We start from the raw sequence: 21,136 nt of genomic DNA, 5'->3' as shown, positions 1-21,136 counted from the left end.
TGGTATTCCAGAAGAGGCGTCTGGGGTCCGATGCCTGAAAACCTAATCTACGGTTCTGATTAGGTCCTAGGGGCATGTCAATGTAAATCTTCTGACTCTAGGTCCAATTACCCGGGTGTCTGCCTGGAAGTAGGTGCTCAGGTTGTGTCACAGTGTGTATTTTTGTCCAGAGTGGCCTAGGAAATTGGGGTGGTCTCAGGGGTCTTGTAGGTTTCTCCTAACCTGGAGGGTTTGGGAAACTGTGACAGACAGAGTTTCCTTCGGGACTGCAGGTACAATCCTGCAGTGTCACTGCAGGGGCCCATGGTGGAGGGCGTTTGGGCCAGGGCTTTGGGGACAGATGTCTGCAGACACAAACTCGGGTTAGGGTTAGGGGCGAGGTGATAGCATGCCTGATCTGCTCACCCTGAGGGGAGTTCCTCGGGATCTGAAATAAGGGCGAGTGGGAGGCCAGTTGTTCAGGCTTTTGTCTCTGGATTGTGTCTAGGTTGACTGCGGAATGTAAGGGTAGCCTCATGGGGCCATGGAAGATTCTCCCTTTCTGGGGATTATGCCCAGCTCCCAAGAGTTTGGTGTCATTCTGTTGGAAGGGAAGAGTCCTGTTTTCCCTCTCAGGATTCCCCCCAAAATATGTATTCCAGAGATGGTCCCTGGGTCTGGGTGCTTGGTAGCCCCCGGAAGGGATAGGATTTAGGCCTAGGTGCATGGAAGGCCCAGTATCAGGCTCCTGGTCCAGCTCCCTATGAGGCTTGTTGGAAACGTCCTCAGGCTGAGGGTCACAATGCCTGTTTTTGCCCAGGGTGGCCCTCCTGAGTGGGCATGGTATCATGGGCCATGCAGCTGGCTCCCATTCTGAAGGTTGGTCGCCAATCCCAACAGCCAGGTTTCCTGCCATGGGAAAGGAGGAGTACTCTTTTGTGCTTTAGGTTCCCTCATAGCAGAGATTTGAGCTAAGTTCTGGGGACAGATGCGTAATACCCAGGTTGGATAGAGATGACAGCCTCAGACCATGTCAGGTCCCACCTGCCGGATATGGGGCCCGCTATCTGTGTGGCTGACAAGAGGTCGGGTCTCAGGCGGTGTCAGACAGAGCATTAGTGCACTGGGTGGCCTATGATATTGAGGTGCTGTTGAGGGCTGTGCAGGTGGATCTTCATGTGGGCTTTCTGGGCAGACCCATAGGGCACTTCTTCTTTCTGGTGGGCAGGCAGAAGGCTGCACTGTGGCTCCAGAATTCCCAACCTGGAGGGCTTGCAGGCCAGGAGTGTGAGGACAGAATTCTGAAAACAGAAGGTAGGGTTAGGTTCAGGGCCGAGGCCATGGCAGTTCCAATGTGCAGTAATGGGGTCCGTTATCAAAGGAACATCACTGAAACAAAGTGAAAGTTTTGCAAAGCCTTGTTCTGTGCCAAGCATTAGAAGTTAGACTGACCGGCCAGGGACGCCTCCCAAGAGAGCAACCCCATCCCGATCTCACAGGCTGGTTTTATAGAGCATTAACACAGACCTCAAGGTAGGTGGCTTCTGTTGTTAGGGCTTTTACCCCCAGAACTGATACCCAGAACGAATACCAGGAACTAGTGGGGCGTTTATTCTCCAAATGAAGTCCCTGGATGTAAACAACAATATGGCTACTTAGACAATATGGAGTCGCTCTGGCTAAACAGGCCCTAATAGTTAAACAGTCTATAACATTAAATTGGCCCTAACATGCAGCAGCTGATTTGAGATTTCCAGCATCTGGGTAATGGCAAATGCCAACCATTTGCTCATGTTGGAGTTTGTATCCATGATGGCCGATTAATGGACGGGTGGACTCAAGAGGCCATGGAAGTTTTCCCACGCTGGGCCTTGTGAGCTGCTCCAAACAGCAAGGTTTCCTTCTGAGGGACGGGGGGGGGGAGTCCTTTTTGATGGCTCCAGCACCCCCATATGGAAATATTTGATAGTGGAGTTCTCTGCATGGATTCCTGTAAAACCCTCCTCACGTTACCACTGCAGTCGAGGCACATGGCAGGTTGAATCTGGTGGCTCTGGGGCGAAGTTCCAGGGGGCTGAGTTGACATGGAGTCTCATGCTGATGGATCACAATACTGGTTTGTGTCCTGGTAGACGTTAGAATGTGGTGGTGGCTCAGGGGTCATGCAGGATTCTCCTACCCCGAGCGTTTGACACAGCTTCCAAGAGCAAAGTTTCCTTCTGGGTAAAGGGGGTTTGCTGTTTTGTGGTTCAGGGAACACATGTTAGACCATGTGTTGGTATTTGAGAACAGGCCTCTGGGGACAGATGCCTGCAAACCTAAGCTATGTTTCCAATGAGGTCCTAAGGGTATGTCAGGTTCGATCTTCTGTCTCTGGAGCCATTTACCTGGATGTCTGCCTGGAGGTAGGTGCTCAGGTTGCTTAAGAGTGTGCATTTTTGTCCAGAGTGGCCTATGAAATTGGGGTCGGCTCAGGGACCTTGCAGGTTTCTCTTAACCGTAGGGTTTGGACAACGGAGATGGGCAGAGTTTCCTTTGGGAGGCAGCACACAGTCTTGCGGTGTGGCTCTGGAGGCCCCATCATAGAGGGCATGTGGGCCAGGGCTTTGGGGACAGAAGTCTGCAAACACAAACTCGGTTTAGGGTTAGGGCGAAGGTAATGGCAGGCCTGATTTGCAGCCCCTGAGGGGAGCTCCATGGGATTGGAAATTAGGCCGAGTGGGAGGCTGTAGCTCAGGCTTTTGTCTTCGGACTGTGTGTCTAGGATTGCCACGGAATATCGGGGTGGCCTCGTGGGGCCATGGAAGATTCTCCATCTGTGGGGATTATCCCTGGCTCACAATAGATTGGTGTCATTCTTGGAGAAGGGAAGAGTCCTTTTCCGTTTCAGGGCCCTCCCCAAAACAGGGATTCCAGAGACAGAGTCTGGGTCTGGGTGCCGGGAAAACCCCACCAAGGGTTAGGATTTGGTCCTTGAGGTTTGGCACCATGGCCCATTATTTGGGTTCCTAGTCCAGCTAATGATTTGGCTTGCTTGAAAACGGGCTCAGGCTGAGGGTTACAATGTGAGTTTGTGCCCAGCATGGCCCTCATGAGGAGTTGTGGCCACCTGGGACATGCAGGGGCCTCCCACTCAGAGGGTTGGACACCCATCCCAACAGAAAGGTTTCTTGCCTTTGGGAAGGAGGAGTAGTATTCTTTTGTGCATCATGTTAGCCCCATAGGCAGGTATTTGAGCTAAGGTCTGCAGAGAGATGCCTGAATACCCAGGTTCGGTAGAGATGACGGCTTTGGGCCATAGGAGGTCCCATCTTCTGGATATGTGGTCAGCTATCTGGGTGGCTGAAAGGATGCTGGGGCTGAGGCTGTGTCTGACAGAGCATTAGTGAACAGGGTATCCTAGGACATTGAGGCGAGCCCCACAGGATCTGAAATTAGGGCGAGAGTGAAATGTAAGCTCCGGCTTTTGCCTCTGGTTTTTGTGTCTAGGATGGCCACGGAATGTAGGGGTGGCCTCATGGGTGCATGGAGGATTCTATCTCTTTGGGATTTTGCTTAACTCAAAAAAGCATGGTGTCATTGTGGGGGAAAGGAGGAATCCTGTTTTCTGATTCAGTGGTGCCCATAAGGAGGGATTCGAGAGCAGGACTCTGTGTGTCGGTGCCTGCAAACCCAACCTTGGGTTAGGATTTGGACCTAGGGTCACGGCAGGCCTCATATGCTGGCTCTAAGTCAACTAACGGAGGGGGCTTAGTTGAAAACATGGCTCAGGCTGGGGGCCACAATGCTGGTTTGTGCCCAGAGCCTCAACAGTGGGTGGGGCCTCAGGAGCCATGAAGGTTTCCCATACTCTGAGGGTTTTAACCCATCCCAATAGCAAGGTTTCTTGCTGCAGGGCAGCCGGACTTCTGTTTTGTGCATTAGGGTCCCCCATATGTAGGATTTGATACCAGGCCTCTGGGGACAGATGCCTATAAACCCATTTTGGGTAGAGATGATGGCCTAGGGCCATGGCAGGTCCTACCTGCTGGATATGTGGCCAACTTTCTGGGTGTCGACGGGAGGTCTGGGCTCAGGCTGTGGAAGACAACACTTTAGTGCACAGGATGGCCTATGAAATTGAGGGCACCTCGGGGTGCCCACAAGGGCCGTGCAGGTTGATCCTCATTTGCGGATTTTGTGCAGTCCAATAGGCCACTTCTGCCTTCTGAAAGGCAGGTAGAGTGCTGTGTTGGGGCTCTAGAATTCCCAATCTGGTGGAAATGTGCAACAGGACTCTGGGGCATGGCAGGCCCATCCTGGGGAGGCTGAGGTGAAATCACAGGCATCTAATACAAGGCCGAGTGTCAGACATCTGCTCAGGCTGGAGTTTTTGTCCATGTGGGCTGCCTAATGTGCCAGTGGCCTTATGAGTCCATGGAATTTTCACAGTCTCGGGCTGGACAGCTCCAAACAGCAAGTTTTCCTTCCTTGACAGGGGGAGTGCTGTTTGATGGCTCAATGCTCCCCCATATGGAAAGATTCAGGAGCAGGCTCTACATATGGATGCCTGAAAAGCCCACCTATGGTTCCCATTGGAGACGAGAGACATGGCAGGTCCTATCTGCTGGCTCTGGAGCAAGCTACCCAGGGGGATGAGTTGAAAGGCTTCTCATGTTTAGAGTCACAATGTGGTTTGTGTCCAGGGCGACCTTCAAATGTGGCATTGGCCTCAGGCCATTCAGGATTCTACTACCCTGAGATTTTGACACAGCTCCAAATAGCAAGGTTTCCTTCTGGAGATAGGAGGTTTTGTGTTCTATGTCTTGGGATGCCCCAACTGTTGGTATTCGAGAGAAGGCCTCTGGGGACACATGCCTGACAACCTAAGAAAGGGTACATATTAGAACCTAGGGTCTGTCAGTTTCAATCTTCTCTCTCTGCGGCCATCTATCTGGGTGTCTGATGGGAGGTAGTCCCTCAGGATGTGTCAGATAATTCATTTTGTCCAGAGTGTCCTATGAAATTGGGGTCGCCTCAGGGGTCTTACAGGTTTCTCCTAATTTTGAGGTTTCATGAAGCTCTAAATGGCCCAGCTTCCTTCTGGAGGGTAGGCAGAGTCCTGTGATGTGGCTACAAACCCAGGCTGGAGGGTTTGTGGGGAAGGATTCTGGGGACAGAAGTCTGAAAACACAACCTTGATTTAAGATTAGGGCCGAGGGTATGGCAGACATGATCTGCACACCCTGAGATGAGCCCCTTGGGATCTGAAATTAGGGCGAGTATGAGGTGGAAACTTAGGCTTTTGCCTCTTGTTTTTGTGTCTCCCAAAGCCGAGTAACATAGGGGTGTCCTCATGGGGCCATGGAGATTCTCCCTCTTTGAGGATTTTCACAGCTCCAAAAACCATTGTGTCATTGTGGGGAAAAGGAGGAATCCTGTTTTCTGATTCAGGTGTCCACATTAGGAGGGCATCTAGAACAGGGCTCTGTGTATGGGTGTCTGGAACCTCAACCTGGGGTTAGGATTTGGGCCTAGGGTCACGAAAGCCTCAGATGCTGACTCTAGTTCAAGCTACCATGGGGGCTTAGTTGAAAACATGGCTCAGGCTGAGGGTCACAATGCAGGTTTGTGCCCAGGGTGGCCAACAACCATGGACAGGCCCTGATGGGCCGTGCAAGCTTCTCATACTCAGGGTTTTACACACATCCTGATAGTAAGGTTTCCTGCTGGGAGCAGGAGAACTTCATTTCCTGGATCATGTTTCTCCCTATGCAGTGATTTTAGACTAGCCCTCTGGGGACATGTCTATGAGCCCAGGTTCGGTAGAGATGATGGCCTAGGGGCGGGACAGGTCTGATCTGGTGGATAGATGGCCAGTTACATGGGTGGCTGAGAGGAGATCGGTGCTCAGGCTGTGGCAGACAGAACATTAGTGCACAGGGCGGCCAATGAAATTGCGGTGCCATTGCGGACCGTGCAGGTTGATCCTCATTTGGGTTTTCTATGCCATCCCACAGGCCACTTTTTGCCTTCTGAAAGCTGTATTGGGGCTCCAGAATTCCCAGTGTCGAGGGCTTGTACACCAGGCCTCTGGAGACAAAAGACTGAAAACACAAGCTAGGGTTAGGGTTGGGGCCTAGGGCACTGCAGGACCGATCTGCAGAGGCTGAGGTGAGATCATAGGCATCTGAAATAAGGGTGAGTGTCATATGGCTGCTCAGGCTGGAATTTGTGTCCATGAGGGCCACCTGATATAAGGGTGGCCTCATGAAGACATGGAGGTTTTCCCAATCTGGGAGTTGGGCACAGCTCCAAACAGCAAGGTTGCCTTCTTCGGGACAGGGGGAGTGCTGTTTGATGGCTCAAGGGTCCCCCTCGATCCGAGATCCTAGATCCGAGATCATGGTCTATGTATGGATGCCTGAAAATCCCACCTAGATTTCCCATTAGTGCCGAGGGACATGACAGGTCCTGTCTGCTGGCTCTGGAGCGATCTACCCAAGGGACTGAGTTGAAAAGGAGTCTGATGCTGAGGGTCACAATGCAGGTTTGTGTCCAGGGAGACCTTCGAATGTGGCGGTAGTCTCAGGCCCCATGCAGGATTCTACTACCCTGAGGTTTTGATAGAGCTCCAAATAGCAATGTTTCCTTCTGGGAATTGGAGGTGTTGTGTTCTGTGGCTCAGGGATCCCCCAAATGTTGGTATTCGAGACCAGACCTCTGGGGACAGATGTCTGAAAACCTATGCAAGGGTTCAGATTAGAGCTTAGGGGCATATCAGCGTCAATGTTCTGTCTCTGGGGCCATCTGCATGGGTGTCTGGCAGGAGGTTATTGTTCAGGGTGTGTCAGACTGTGCATTTTTGTCCAGAGCACCCTCCAAAATTGGGGTGGCCTTAGGGTCCTGCAGGTTTCTCCTAAACTTGAGGTTTCTTGAAGCTCTATAGGGCCCAGCTTCCCTCTGGAGTCCAGGCACAGTTCTGTGGTGTGGCTATGGCATACCCAGCCTGGAGGGTTTATGGGGCAGGAGTCTGGGGACAGAAGTATGAAAGCACCAACTGAGGTTAGGATTAGTGCCAAGGGTATGGCAGACTCGATCTGCTGACCCTGCGGTGAGCTCCTAGGGATGTTACATTAGGGCGAGTGTGAAGTGGAGGCTCAGACTTTTGTTTCTGGTTTTGGTGTCTAGAATGGCTGCAGAATGTAGGGGTGGCTTCATGGGGCCATGGGAGATCCTCCCTCTCTTGGGGCTTTGCACAACTCCAAATTGCATGGAGTCATTGTGGAAGAAAGAAGGAATCCTGGTATCTGTTTCAGCGGTCCCCATAAGGAGGGATTCGAGAGCTGGGCTCTGTGTATGGGTGTCTGGAAACCCAAAATTGGGTTAGGATTTGGGCCTAGGGTCACAAAGGCCTAGGGGCATGGCAGGTCCAATCTGGTGGATAGACAGTCAGCTACCTGGGTGGCTGAAAGGAGGTTGTTACTCAGGCTGTGGCAAACAGAACACTAGTGTACAAGGTGGCCTATCATCATTTGGGGTTTTTGTGGAACTCCATAGGCACAAGCAGAGTGCTGCATTCTGTCTCCAGAATTCCCAATCTGTAGGGCTTGTGGGCCAGGAGTGTGAGGACTGAAGTCTGAAAACACCATCTAGGGTTATTTATAGGGTAGATGGCTCAGCAGCCCCAATCTGCAGAGGTTGAGGTGAGATCTCCAGCATCTGAAGCGAGAGTCGGACATTTGCTCAGGCTGGAGTTTGTGTCTATGATGGCCCCTTAATGGATGGGTGGCCTCAAGAGGCCATGGAGGTTTTCCCAAACTGGGGGTTGTTTGTTGTTGCAAACAGCAAGGTTTCCTCCTGCGGGGCAGGTGGAGTCCTGCTTGATGGCTCAAGTGTCCCATTATGGAAAGATTTGAAAGCAGGACTCTATTTTTGGATGCCTGGAAACCCTACTGTGAATTTCCATTGGCACTTAGGAACAAGACAGGTTGGATCTCCTGGCTCTGGGGCTAGACACCTCCCACCTCCTAATAGTTTCGTGTCATTGTGGGGGATGTTAGTCTCCTTTTTTTTTTTTTTTTTTTTTCTGTCTCATTGATCCCCTAAGAAGAGGGATTCTAAAACAGGGCTCTGGGTATGGGCGCCTGGAAAACTCCACCTTGGGTTAGGATTTGGGCCTAGGAGAATGGCAAGCCCAATAAGCGGGCACATGTTCTGGCTCCTGAGGGCCTTATTTGAAATGGGGGCTCAGGCTGAGGGTCACAATGTGTGTTTGTGACAAGGAGGGCCTCAAGAGAGAACGTGGCCTCATGGGTCATGCAGGTTTTCTCTCTCTGAGGGTTTTACACCCTTCCCAACATCAAGGTTTCCTGCCATGGGGAAGGAGGAGTTCTGTTTTCTGCATTTGGTTCCTCCATATGCAGGCATCTGAGATAAGGTCTAAGGACAGATGCCTGAATACTAAGGTTGGGTAGAGATGACGGCCTAGGGCCATGGCAAGTATGTTCTGCTGGATATGTGGCCAGCTGTCTGGGTTGCTGATGGGAGGCCTTGGCTCAGTCCGTGTCAGACAGCAGTAGTACACAGGGTGGCCCTATGGTATTGGGGTGTCATTGAGGGCCGTGCAGGTTGATCCTCATTTGGGGTATTTGGGCAACTCCATAGGGCATTTTTTTCTTCTTCTGGGCAGGCAGAGTGCTGTGTTGTAGCTCGAAAATTAGGATGCAGACTGTTATTTCTATTGGGAGGACTATTCGATTGTCTACTTCTAATTGTCATAGTTCTCCAGGTTTTAGCTCTTGAGTTGGGGTTATATAGGAGTCAAGGTTTAGGTCTTCATAATCTGTGTACTCATAACTTCAGTATCATTGGTGAACCATAGTTTTTTGCGGTCAAGGAAAGATTATTGATCTCCTTTATTATATAGAGGATTCATTGTGAAGGTAAAGCAATTAAAATTAAAATGATAGCAGGTAGGATAGTTCATACCATTTCAACTTCTTGAGCGTCTATAGTGCTGATATGTGTTAGTTTAGTAGTTAGTATTAATGAACTGATGTAGAGAACTAGAGAGATGATTAAGAATATGATTATTGAAGGCTGGGGCCGGCCTCAGTGGGGGCATGAAAGTTTCCCTGGCTCCCAGGCTTTATTCTGCAGCAAAAAAAGGCGAGGAATCATGAAATCCTACTCCTGAAGCAAAGGAATGAACACTGCCTGGAAACAAATTGGAATTGAAGTCAAGGAAGGAGAGAAGAAGACCATGTTCTACTTCATGAAGAGTGAGGTAAAAATAGAGTGATTTTCGGAGGAGTCAAGATGGCGGAGAAGTTGCAGGCTGAGACTACTTCGGGTAGCGGGAGATCAGCTAAATAGCTTATCTAAAGATTGCAAACACCTACAAATCCAACGGGAGATTGAAGAGAAGAACAGCAATTCTAGAAACAGAAAATCAACCACTATATGAAAGGCCCCTCCCCCAGAAGATCAACAGGAAACCCAGCCAGGACCAAGTTCACCTACCGAGGAGTGCAGTTTCAATACCAAGGAGAGCGGCGGAATTCCAGAGGAGAAGAAAGCAAAGCACGGAACTCATGGCTTTCTCCCCATGACTTTTTAGCCTTGCAGTTAATTTAATTTTTTTTTCTTTTTCAATTTTTTTTCTTTTTCTCTTCTTCTGCTAATTTTTTTTTTAACTTTTACCGTTTTCTTTTTTAACGTTTTTAAAATAGTTTATCTAATATATATATATATATATATACATATATATATATATATATATATTCCCTCTTTTTATATTTTTTCTTTATCGGCTTTCTTTTTTTTTAAATAATTTCTTTTTTTTTTCTTTTTGAACCCCTTTTTATCCCCTTTCTCCCCCCTCACAATTTGGGATCTCTTCTGATTTGGCTAAAGCATATTTTCCTGGGGTTGTTGCCACCCTTTTAGTATTTTACTTGCTCCTTCATAAACTCTTATCTGGACAAAATGACAAGGCGGAAAAATTCACAACAACAACAACAAAAAAAGAACAAGAGGCAGTACCAAAGGCTAGGGACCTAATCAATACAGACATTGGTAATATGTCAGATCTAGAGTTCAGAATGACGATTCTCAAGGTTCTAGCCGGGCTTGAAAAAGGCATGGAAGATATTAAAGAAACCCTCTCGGGAGATATAAAAGCCCTTTCTGGAGAAATAAAAGAACTAAAATCTAACCAAGTTGAAAACGAAAAAGCTATTAATGAGGTGCAATCAAAAATGGAGGCTCTCACTGCTAGGATAAATGAGGCAGAAGAAAGAATTAGCGATATAGAAGACCAAATGACAGAGAATAAAGAAGCTGAGCAAAAGAGGGACAAACAGCTACTGGATCACAAGGGGAGAATTCGAGAGATAAGTGACACCATAAGATGAAACAACATTAGAATAATTGGGATTCCAGAAGAAGAGGAAACAGAGAGGGGAGCAGAAGGTATATTGGAGAGAATTATTGGAGAGAAATTCCCCAATATGGCAAAGGGAACAAGCATCAAAATTCAAGAGGTTCAGAGAACCCCCCTCAAAATCAATAAGAATAGGTCCACACCCCGTCACCTAATAGTAAAATTTACAAGTCTTAGTGACAAAGAAAAGATCCTGAAAGCAGCCCGGGAAAAGAAGTCTGTAACGTACAATGGTAAAAATATTAGATTGGCAGCAGACTTATCCACAGAGACCTGGCAGGCCAGAAAGAGCTGGCATGATATATTCAGAGCACTAAATGAGAAAAACATGCAGCCAAGAATACTATATCCAGCTAGGCTATCATTGAAAATAGACGGAGAGATTAAAAGCTTCCAGGACAAACAAAAACTGAAAGAATTTGCAAATACCAAACCAGCTCTACAGGAAATATTGAAAGGGGTCCTCTAAGCAAAGAGAGACCCTCAAAGTAGTAGATCAGAAAGAAACAGAGACAATATACAATAACAGTCACCTTACAGGCAATACAATGGCACTAAATTCATATCTCTCAATACTTACCCTGAATGTTAATGGGCTAAATGCCCCAATCAAAAGACACAGGGTATCAGAATGGATAAAAAAACAAAAACCATCTATATGTTGCCTACAAGAAACTCATCTTACACCCGAAGACACCTCCAGGTTTAAAGTGAGGGGGGGGGGAAAGAATTTACCATGCTAATGGACATCAGAAGAAAACAGGAGTGGCAATCCTTATATCAGATCAATTAGATTTTAAGCCAAAGACTATAATAAAAGATGAGGAAGGACACTATATCATACTCAAAGGAACTGTCCAACAAAAAGATCTAACAATTTTAAATATCTATGTCCCTAACGTGGGAGCAGCCAACTATATAAACCAATTAATAACAAAATCAAAGAAACACATCGACAAGAATACAAAAATAGTAGGGGATTTTAACACTCTCCTCACTGAAATGGACAGATCATCCAAGCAAAAGATCAAGGAAATCAAGGCCTTAAATGACACACTGGACCAGATGGACATCACAGATATATTCAGAACATTTCATGCCAAAGCAACAGAATACACATTCTTCTCTAGTGCACATGGAACATTCTCCAGAATAGATCACATTCTTGGTCCTAAATCAAGTCTCAACCGGTATCAAAAGATTGGGATCATTCCCTGCATGTTTTCAGACCACAATGCTCTGAAGCTAGAACTCAATCACAGGAGGAAATTTGGAAAGAACCCAAACACATGGAGACTAAACAGCATCCTTCTAAAGAATGAATGGGTCAACCAGGAAATTAAAGGAGAATTGAGGGAGCCTGGGTGGCTCAGTGGGTTAAGCCGCTGCCTTCAGCTCAGGTCATGATCTCAGGGTCCTGGGATCGAGTCCCGCAACGGGCTCTCTGCTCAGCGGGGAGCCTGCTTCTCTCTCTCTCTCTCTGCCTGCCTCTCTGTCTACTTGTGATCTCTCTCTGTCAAATAAACAAATAAAATATTTAAAAAAAAATAAATAAATAAAGGAGAATTGAAAAAATTCGTGGAAACAAATAATAATGAAAACACAACGGTTCAGAATCTGTGGGACACAACAAAGGCAGTCCTGAGAGGAAAATATATAGCGGTACAAGCCTTTCTCAAGAAACAAGAAAGGTCTCAGGTACACAACCTAACCCTACACCTAAAGGAGCTGGAGAAAGAACAAGAAAGAAACCCTAACCCCAGCAGGAGAAGAGAAATAATAAAGATTAGGGCAGAAATCAATGAAATAGAAACCAAAAAAAAAACCAAAAAAAACAAAAAAACAAAAAAACAAAAACAAAAACAAAAAAAAAAAAAAAAAAAAAACAAAACAAAACAAAAACAATAGAACAAATCAACGAAACTAGGAGCTGGTTCTTTGAAAGAATTAATAAGATGGATAAACCCCTGGCCAGACTTATCAAAAAGAAAAGAGAAAGGACCCAAATCAATAAAATCATGAATGAAAGAGGAGAGATCACAGCGAACACCAAAGAAATACAGACAATTATAAGAACATATTTTGAGCAAATCTACGCCAACAAATTTGACAATCTGGAAGAAATGGATGCATTCCTAAAGACATATAAACTACCACAACTGAACCAGGAAGAAATGGAAAGCCTGAACAGACCCATAACCAGTAAGGAGATTGAAACAGTCATCAAAAATCTCCAAACAAACAAAAGCCCAGGGCCAGACGGCTTCCCGGGGGAATTCTACCAAACATTTAAAGAAGAACTAATTCCTATTCTCCTGAAACTGTTTCAAAAAATAGAAATAGAAGGAAAACTTCCAAACTCATTTTATGAAGCCAGCATCACCTTGATCCCAAAACCAGACAAGGATCCCAACAAAAAAGAGAACTACAGACCAATATCCTTGATGAACACAGATGCAAAAATTCTCACCAAAATACTAGCCAATAGAATTCAACAGTACATTAAAAGGATTATTCAACACGACCAATTGGGATTTATTCCAGGGCTGCAAGGTTGGTTCAACATCCGCAAATCAATCAATGTGATATAACACATTAATAAAAGAAAGACCAAGAACCATATGATACTCTCCATAGATGCTGAAATAGCATTTGACAAAGTACAGCATCCCTTCCTTTCAAAACTCTTCAAAGTGTAGGGATAGACGGCACATACCTCAATATTATCAAAGCCATCTATGAAAAACCCACCGCAAATATCATTCTCAATGGAGAAAAACTGAAAGCTTTTCCGCTAAGGTCAGGAACACGGCAGGGATGTCCGTTATCACCACTGCTATTCAACATAGTACTAGAAGTCCTAGCCTCAGCAATCAGACAACAAAAGGAAATTAAAGGCATCCAAATCGGCAAAGAAGAAGTCAAAGTATCACTCTTCGCAGATGATATGATACTCTATGTGGAAAACCCAAAAGACTCCACTCCAAAACTGCTAGAACTTGTACAGGAATTCAGTCAAGTGTCAGGATATAAAATCAATGCACAGAAATCAGTTGCATTTCTCTACACCAACAACAAGACAGAAGAAAGAGAAATTAAAGAGTCCATCCCATTTACAATTGCACCCAAAACTATAAGATACCTAGGAATAAACCTAACCAAAGAGACTAAGAATCTATACTCAGAAAACTATAAAGTACTCATGAAAGAAATGGAGGAAGACACAAAGAAATGGAAAAATGTTCCATGCTCCTGGATTGGAAGAATAAATATTGTGAAAATGTCTATGCTACCTAAAGCAATCTACACATTTAATGCAATTCCTATCAAAGTACCATCCCTTTTTTCAAAGAAATGGAACAAATAATCCTAAAATTTATATGGAACCAGAAAAGACCTCGAATAGCCAAAGGAATATTGAAAAAGAAAGCCAAAGTTGGTGGCATCACAATTCCGGACTTCAAGCTCTATTACAAAGCTGTCATCATCAAGACAGAATGGTACTGGCACAAAAACAGACACATAGATCAATGGAACAGAATAGAGAGCCCAGAAATGGACCCTCAACTCTATGGTCAACTCATCTTCGACAAAGCAGGAAAGAATGTCCAATGGAACAAAGACAGCCTCTTCAATAAATGGTGTTGGGAAAATTGGACAGCCACATGCGGAAAAATGAAATTGGATCCTTTTCTTACACCACACATGAAAATAGACTCAAAATGGATGAATGATCTCAATGTGAGAAAGGAATCCATCAAAATCCTCGAGGAGAACACAGGCAGCAACCTCTTCGACCTCAGCCGCAGCAACATCTTCCTAGGAAAATCACCAAAGGTAAGGGAAGCAAGGGCAAAAGAACTTTTGGGATTTTATCAAGATCAAAAGCTTTTGCACAGCAAAGGAAATAGTGAACAAAACCAAAAGACAACTGACAGAATAGGAGAAGATATTTGCAAATGACGTATCAGATAAAGGGCTAGTGTCCAAAATCTATAAAGAACTTAGCAAACTCAACACCCAAAGAACAAATAATCCAATCAAGAAATGGGCAGAGGACATGAACAGACATTTCTGCAAAGAAGACATCCAGATGGCCAACAGATACATGAAAAAGTGCTCCATATCACTCGGCATCAGGGAAATACAAATCAAAACCACCATGAGATATCACCTCACACCAGTCAGAATGGCTAAAATGAACAAGTCAGGAAATGACAGATGCTGGCGAGGATGCGGAGAAAGGGGAACCCTCCTACACTGTTGGTGGGAATGCAAGCTGCTGGAACCACTCTGGGAAACAGCATGGAGGTTCCTCAAAATGTTGAAAATAGAACTACCCTATGACCCTGCAATTGCACTGCTGGGTATTTACCCTAAAGATACAAACGTAGTGATCCGAAGGGGCACGTGCACCCGAATGTTTATAGCAGCAATGTCTACAATAGCCAAACTATGGAAAGAACCTAGATGTCCATCTACAGATGAATGGATAAAGAAGATGAGGTATATATACACAATGGAATACTATGCAGCCATCAAAAGAAATGAAATCTTGCCATTTGCGACGACGTGGATGGAACTAGAGGGTATCATGCTTAGCGAAATAAGTCAATCGGAGAAAGACAACTATCATATGAACTCCCTCATATGAGGGAGAGGAGATGCAACATGTGGGGTTGAGGGGGTAGGAGAAGAGTAAATGAAACAAGATGGGATTGGGAGGGAGACAAACCATAAGTGACTCTTAATCTCACAAAACAAACTGAGGGTTGGGGGGGAGGGGGTTGGGAGAGGGGGGTGTGGTTATGGATATTGGGGAGGGTATGTGCTATGGTGAGTGCTGTGAAGTGTGTAAACCTGGCGATTCGCAGACCTGTACCCCTGGGGATAAAAATATATTTTTATAAAGCTGTAAAAAAAAAAAAAAGAAAAGAAAAGAAAAAAGAAAGGATGAATACCCAACTTTTGTAGCAACATGGACGGGACTGGAAGAGATTATGCTGAGTGAAATAAGTCAAGCAGAGAGAGTCAATTATCATATGGTTTCACTTATTTGTGGAGCATAACAAATAGCATGGAGGACAAGGGGACATGGAGAGGAGAAGGGAGTTGAGGGAAATTGGAAGGGGAGGTGAACCCTGAGAGACTACAGACTCTGAAAAACGATCTGAGAATTTTGAAGGGGTGGGGGGTAGGAGGTTGGGGGCACCAGGTGGTGGGTATTGTAGAGGGCACGGATTGCATGGAGCACTGGGTGTGGTGCAAAAATAATGAATACTGTTATGCTGGAAAATAAAAAAATTAAAAAAAAAGAATATGATTATTGATGTATGGTCATGGACATGTAATAGTTCTTCTATAATAGGGGAGGTTGCATCTTGAAGGCCTATTTGGAAAGGGTATGCCATAGAGGTATAAAGGACTTCCACCTATAATTTGACTTTGACAAAGTCATGTAATTTTCACTAATATCTCTTTATCAAGAAAGAGATACTGGTTATGATAATGGCTTGAAACCAATTCTAGGGGCTTTGATTCCTTCCTTTCTTATTTTGGTAGTACATAGGTTGTCTCTTCGAATGTGTGATATGGAGGAGGTTATCCATGTAATCATTCAATGTTTGTTGAAGTAAGTTCTCCTATTATCACCTCTTGTTTGGATGCGAAGGCTTCTCAGATTATGAAGATTATTAATATTACTACCGTTAATGAGATAAATGAATCCATAGAAGACACCATGTTTCATGTTGTATAAGCATCTGGATAATTGGAGTATCATCGAGATATGCCTGATAGGCCTAGGAAATGTTGAGAAAAGAATGTTATATTTACTTCCAGGAATATAATTATAAAGTGGATTTTTGCTCAAATATAATTTAGTGTGTAACCTCTGAACAGTGGGAATCAATGGACAAACCCTCCTATGATTGCAAACGCTGCCCCCATTGAAAGGACATAATGGAAGTGTGCTACCACGTAGTAGGTTTCATGAAGAAAAATATCTGATGATCAGATCTGATGATGATCTGATAATACAATACCTGTTAAACTGCCAACTGTGAATAGAAAAATAAACCCTAGTTTTAATAATATAGCTGGCGATCATTTAATATTCCCCCCACATAGAGTGGCCAGTCAGCTAATTACTTTTACTCCCATTGGAATTGCAATGATTATAGTAGCTGAGGTGAAGTATGCTCGTGTGCCAATGTCCATTCCTATGATAAACATGTGGTGGGCTCATACAATAAATCCTAAGAAACCAATAGATATCATTGCTCAGGCTATTCCTATGTAGCTGAATGGTTCTTTTTCTTCCTGAGTAATAGGTTACAACATGTGAGGTAATTCCAAATCCTGGTAGAATTAGATTATATACTTCAGGATGTCTGAAAAATCAGTATAGGTGTTGATACAGAATAGGGTCTCCTCCTCCAGCTGGGTCAAAGAAGGTAGTATTTAGATTTCGGTCTGTGAGTAGTATGGTAATACCGGCTGCTAGAACTGGTAATGATGAGAGTAGAAGTACAGCCGTGATCAGGACAGATCATACGAATAGAGGATTTTGATATTGTGATATTGCAGAGGGGTTTACGTTGATAATGATAGTAATAAAGTTAATGGTTCCTAGGATGGATGAGACACCTGCCAGGTGTAGGGAGAAGATTATTAGATCAATGGATGTTCCTGCATGTGTTAAATTTCCTGCTAGATGGGGGTACACAGTTCATCCTGTTCCTGCACCTGCTTCTACCATGGAAGAAGCTAGAAGGAGAAGAAAGGAGGGGAGCAGAAGTCAAAAGCTTATATTATTTATTCGTGGAAATGCAATGCCGGGTGTGGCAATTATTATGGGTACTAATCAGTTTCTGAATCCTCCAATAATAATTGGCATTACTATAAAGAATATTATTACAAATGCATAGGCAGTTACAATTATGTTATAGATTTGGTCATCTCCTAGTAGACCACTTGGTTGGCCCAATTCATCAAGGATTAATAGGCTAAGAGCAGTGCCTACCATTCCAGCTTATGCACCAAATAAAAGGTAAAGGATCTTTATGATTTGTGGAGAATAATCTTCACTTTATGAACATAGGTAAAGTGGCCGATAAAGGCATTAGACTGTAAATTGAAGAATGGGGGTTTGAGTCCTCTTTTTGCCAAGCTCTGTGGTGAAATATCACGTTGAATTGCACATTCAAAGAAGCAGCTTCAGCCCTGCTGGGTCTTCTCCCACCTTTTTTTTTTTTTTTTTTTTTACATTGCAGCAGAAGTAGATTGAAGCCAGTTGACTAGGGTATTTAGCTACTAACTAAAGTTCTGTGGGATGATAGCCCACTAGTCTAGAAAGGGCTTAGCTTAATGAAAGTGATTTGTGCTCAGTAGATGTGAGATATACTCTTGCAGTCCTTAATGTGAGATTCGGGTGTTAAGTGAATGGCACTTACTTAGGGCTTTGAAGGCCCTCAGTGTTTTTAACCTAAACTTCTAAAACAGTGTTCATATTATTTGGGTTAATGGGAGTAATATGCTCGAAGGTACAATTAGTGGGGAATTACATTTTTGTGTTTTCGAATTGCCATTTTATTTTTATGGTGTTTATTGAGGGGGATATAGTTAGTGCTCTTGCGTGTGTTAACTGCATATAAAAGTATACGTTTAGTAGGGCTATAATTGCTATAAATGTCATAACAGTTATATTGTTTTTTTTTTTTTTTTGTGAGTTCGTGGATGATTATTCATTTAGGGATGAATCCTGAGAGGGGAGGTAGGCCTCCTAGTGATAGTATGTTTGTTAGGATTAGTGAGGTAATTAGTGGGAGTTTGTTTCATATATGAGATAGTGATAGTGTGGCTGTAGATGAACTGAATGTGAACAGTACGAATATTCCAAGTGTTATTTTAATGTAGATTATGAAGTTTAAGACTATTAGGGTAGGTTATATGTTGTTACAGCAATCATTCATCCTATGTGGGCGATTGATGAGTATGCTAGGATTTTTCATAGTTGTGTTTGGTTAAGACCTCCTCAGCCTCCTGCTAGAATGGATATAATAGCTATGGGTACTAATAAGCTTGGATTTATAGATGGAGAGATTTTGTATAGAACGGTTAAGGGGGCGATTTTTTGTCAGGTTAGTAGAATTATTCCTGATGATAGTGGGATTCCTTGGTACTAAGAAGTGGAAGGGTGATAGTCCTAATTTTATTGCCAGAGCTACTGTTATTATGTTTGATGCGATTGGGTTAGGGGTATTTAGTATTGTTCATTGTCCTGTCAATAGTAGGTTAATAATAATTCCTAATATTAAGAGTATAGATGCAGTGGCTTGGGTAAGAAAATATTTTATTGATGCTTCTGTGGCTCATAGATTGAATTTTTTTTATTAAAATGGGCATAATAGCTAGTATATTTATTTCAAATCCAATTCAGATTGTCAGTCAGTGAGAGCTTATTAGTAGACTAATGTTTCCTGAAATGACAGTTGATATAATGATGGTAAGGATGGGGGGTTTACTTAGTACGGGAAGTGGATAAACCAACATTTTGGGGATATGGGCCCGATAGCTTATTTAGTTGACCTTACTGTAGAATTTGATGCAAGTTGGGTAGCACAAAGATTTTTGAATTCTTAGGACAAGGTTCAATTCCTATAATTCTAGAAATAAGAGGGCCCGAACCACTATAATCAAAGTAACTCTTTTGTCAGACATATTTCTTATGTTTGGGGAGGAATACTTGCTGTTATAATGGGTAAGGCTACATGTCATATGCATAGGGCTAGTGTCAAGGGGAGAAAGTTTTTTCATAATAAATGTATGAGTTGATCATAACAGAATCGTGAATAGGATGCTCAAATTCATAAGAAAGAAGTTGTTATTAGAAGCGTTTTTATGGTAAAATTGATGGAGAATAGTTCCGGTAAGTATGGGGTGTGGAATGCACCAAAAAACAGGATAGTTGTAAAGATATTCATTTTAATAATGTTGGCATATTCAGCTAGCAAAAATAGGGTGGAAATAATAGGGTGGAAAAAATAGGGAAAATGGTCCAGCTGCCTATTTGACGTTGAATCTGGAAACTAATTCTGATTTTCCTTCTGTTAAGTTAAATGGGGTTTGGTTGGTTTCTTGAGATAAATCATATTATAGCTAGGGGTCCTGTGGGGAGGATTAGTCATAGGTGTTCTTGTGTAGTAATAAGTGTGGATAGGGTAAAAGAGCCATTTATTAGTAGTAATGATAGGAGGATAATGGCTAGTATGACTTCGTAGGAAATTGTTTGGGCTACAGATCGAAGGGCCCCAATTAGGGCATATTTTGAGTTTTAGGCTCATCTGGACCATAAAATAGAGTCAACAGCTAGTCTTGATATTGCTAGTATCAATAGGATTCCTAGGTTTATATTGATGAGAGGGTAAGGTATTGGTAACGGGATTCATATGGTTAGGGCTAGTGTTAGGGCTAGGATTGGGGCTATTACAAATATAGTGATAGGTGATGTTAGGGGTCGTAAAGGTTCTTTAGAGAATAGTTTTATGGCATCTGTAATTGGTTGCAAGAGGCCATAGGGTCCTATGATGTTTGGGCCTTTATGGAGTTGTATATACCCTAGGATTTTTTCCCCCTAATGTTAGAAAGGCTACAGAAAGCAGGATAGGTACAATTAGTGAAATGATATTAATTATAAACATAATGTTAGGAAGAAGAATTTGAACCTCTGAAAATAAAAGTTCAAGTTTTCTGCAATTACTGGGCTCTGCCACCCTAACAAGCCCTATCTCTAGGGCTATGAAATGAAGGTGGACTATTAAGATTAAGATTATATCCTCTATTAGTCCTAAGGCATTCTGATAAAATAAGTCTTACTTATCTTGTCCTTTTGTACTGGGAGAAGTTGTTGTAATAGATAGAAACCGACCTGGATTGCTCTGGTCAGAACTCAGATAACGTAGGACTTTAATAGTTAAACAAACAAAACTTTAGTAGCTGTTGTACCATTGTTATGTCCTGATTCAACATCGAGGTCGTAAACTCTATGGTTGATACAGACTCTCAAATAGGATTGTGCTGTTATCCCTAGGGTAACTTGTTCCATTGATCAAATTTCTTGGATCAATAACTGATACTATATTTCGACTGATTTGTCTATATTTGTATCAGTTGGAGGTTATTTTATTCTCCGAGGTCACCCCAACCTAAATTGTTAATCCATTAATAAAATGGTGTTATGCCTAATTTGTGATTACATAGACTTATTATGGACTAGTTAATTGAAACTCCATAGGGTCTTCTCCTCTTATTAGTGTATTCCCGCCTCTTCACGGGAAGGTCAATTTCACTGATTGGAAGTAAGAGACAGTTAAATCCTCGTGTGCCATTCATTACAAGTCCTTACTTAAAGAACAAATGATTATGCTACCTTTGCATGGTCAGGATACCGGGGCCGTTTAACTAGTGTCACTGGGCAGGCAGTGCCTCCAATACTGGGCATGCTGGAGGTGATGTTTTTGGTAAACAGGCGGGGTTTGTGTTTGATGAGTTCCTTTTACTTCTTTTAATCTTCCCTTGTGGCATACCTGTGTTAGGCTAACAATTGATTTGGTAAGTGTTTTATTAGTAGTTTATTTTTATCATGTTGTTAATTATCAGTGGATATTCATTGACTGATATATGTTTATGCAAGGAGAAATGTTTCTTGTTACTCATACTAGCATTATTGCT

The 21,136-nt window shown here is 43.5% G+C and overlaps 1 long non-coding RNA gene and 2 pseudogenes across 1 annotated transcript; 1 reads left to right on the top strand and 2 right to left on the bottom strand.

Moving 5' to 3' along the window:
• Positions 1-15,890: 15,890 nt before the first annotated feature.
• Positions 15,891-16,639, bottom strand: LOC125092663 (cytochrome c oxidase subunit 1-like; annotated as a pseudogene).
• Positions 16,640-16,723: 84 nt separating this feature from the next.
• LOC125092661 (cytochrome c oxidase subunit 1-like) lies at positions 16,724-17,505 on the bottom strand (annotated as a pseudogene).
• Positions 17,506-18,111: 606 nt separating this feature from the next.
• On the top strand, positions 18,112-19,724 carry LOC125092664 (uncharacterized). The gene is made up of 2 exons (XR_007125033.1): positions 18,112-18,283; positions 19,549-19,724. It is a non-coding gene; the product is annotated as an uncharacterized LOC125092664 (long non-coding RNA).
• Positions 19,725-21,136: the final 1,412 nt, after the last annotated feature.

Source organism: Lutra lutra, unplaced genomic scaffold, assembly GCF_902655055.1.
Source record: "Lutra lutra unplaced genomic scaffold, mLutLut1.2, whole genome shotgun sequence".
Taxonomy (NCBI): Eukaryota; Metazoa; Chordata; class Mammalia; order Carnivora; family Mustelidae; genus Lutra; species Lutra lutra.
Note: the sequence above shows the minus strand (reverse complement) of the source record. Positions and strands in the feature narration are given on the sequence as shown.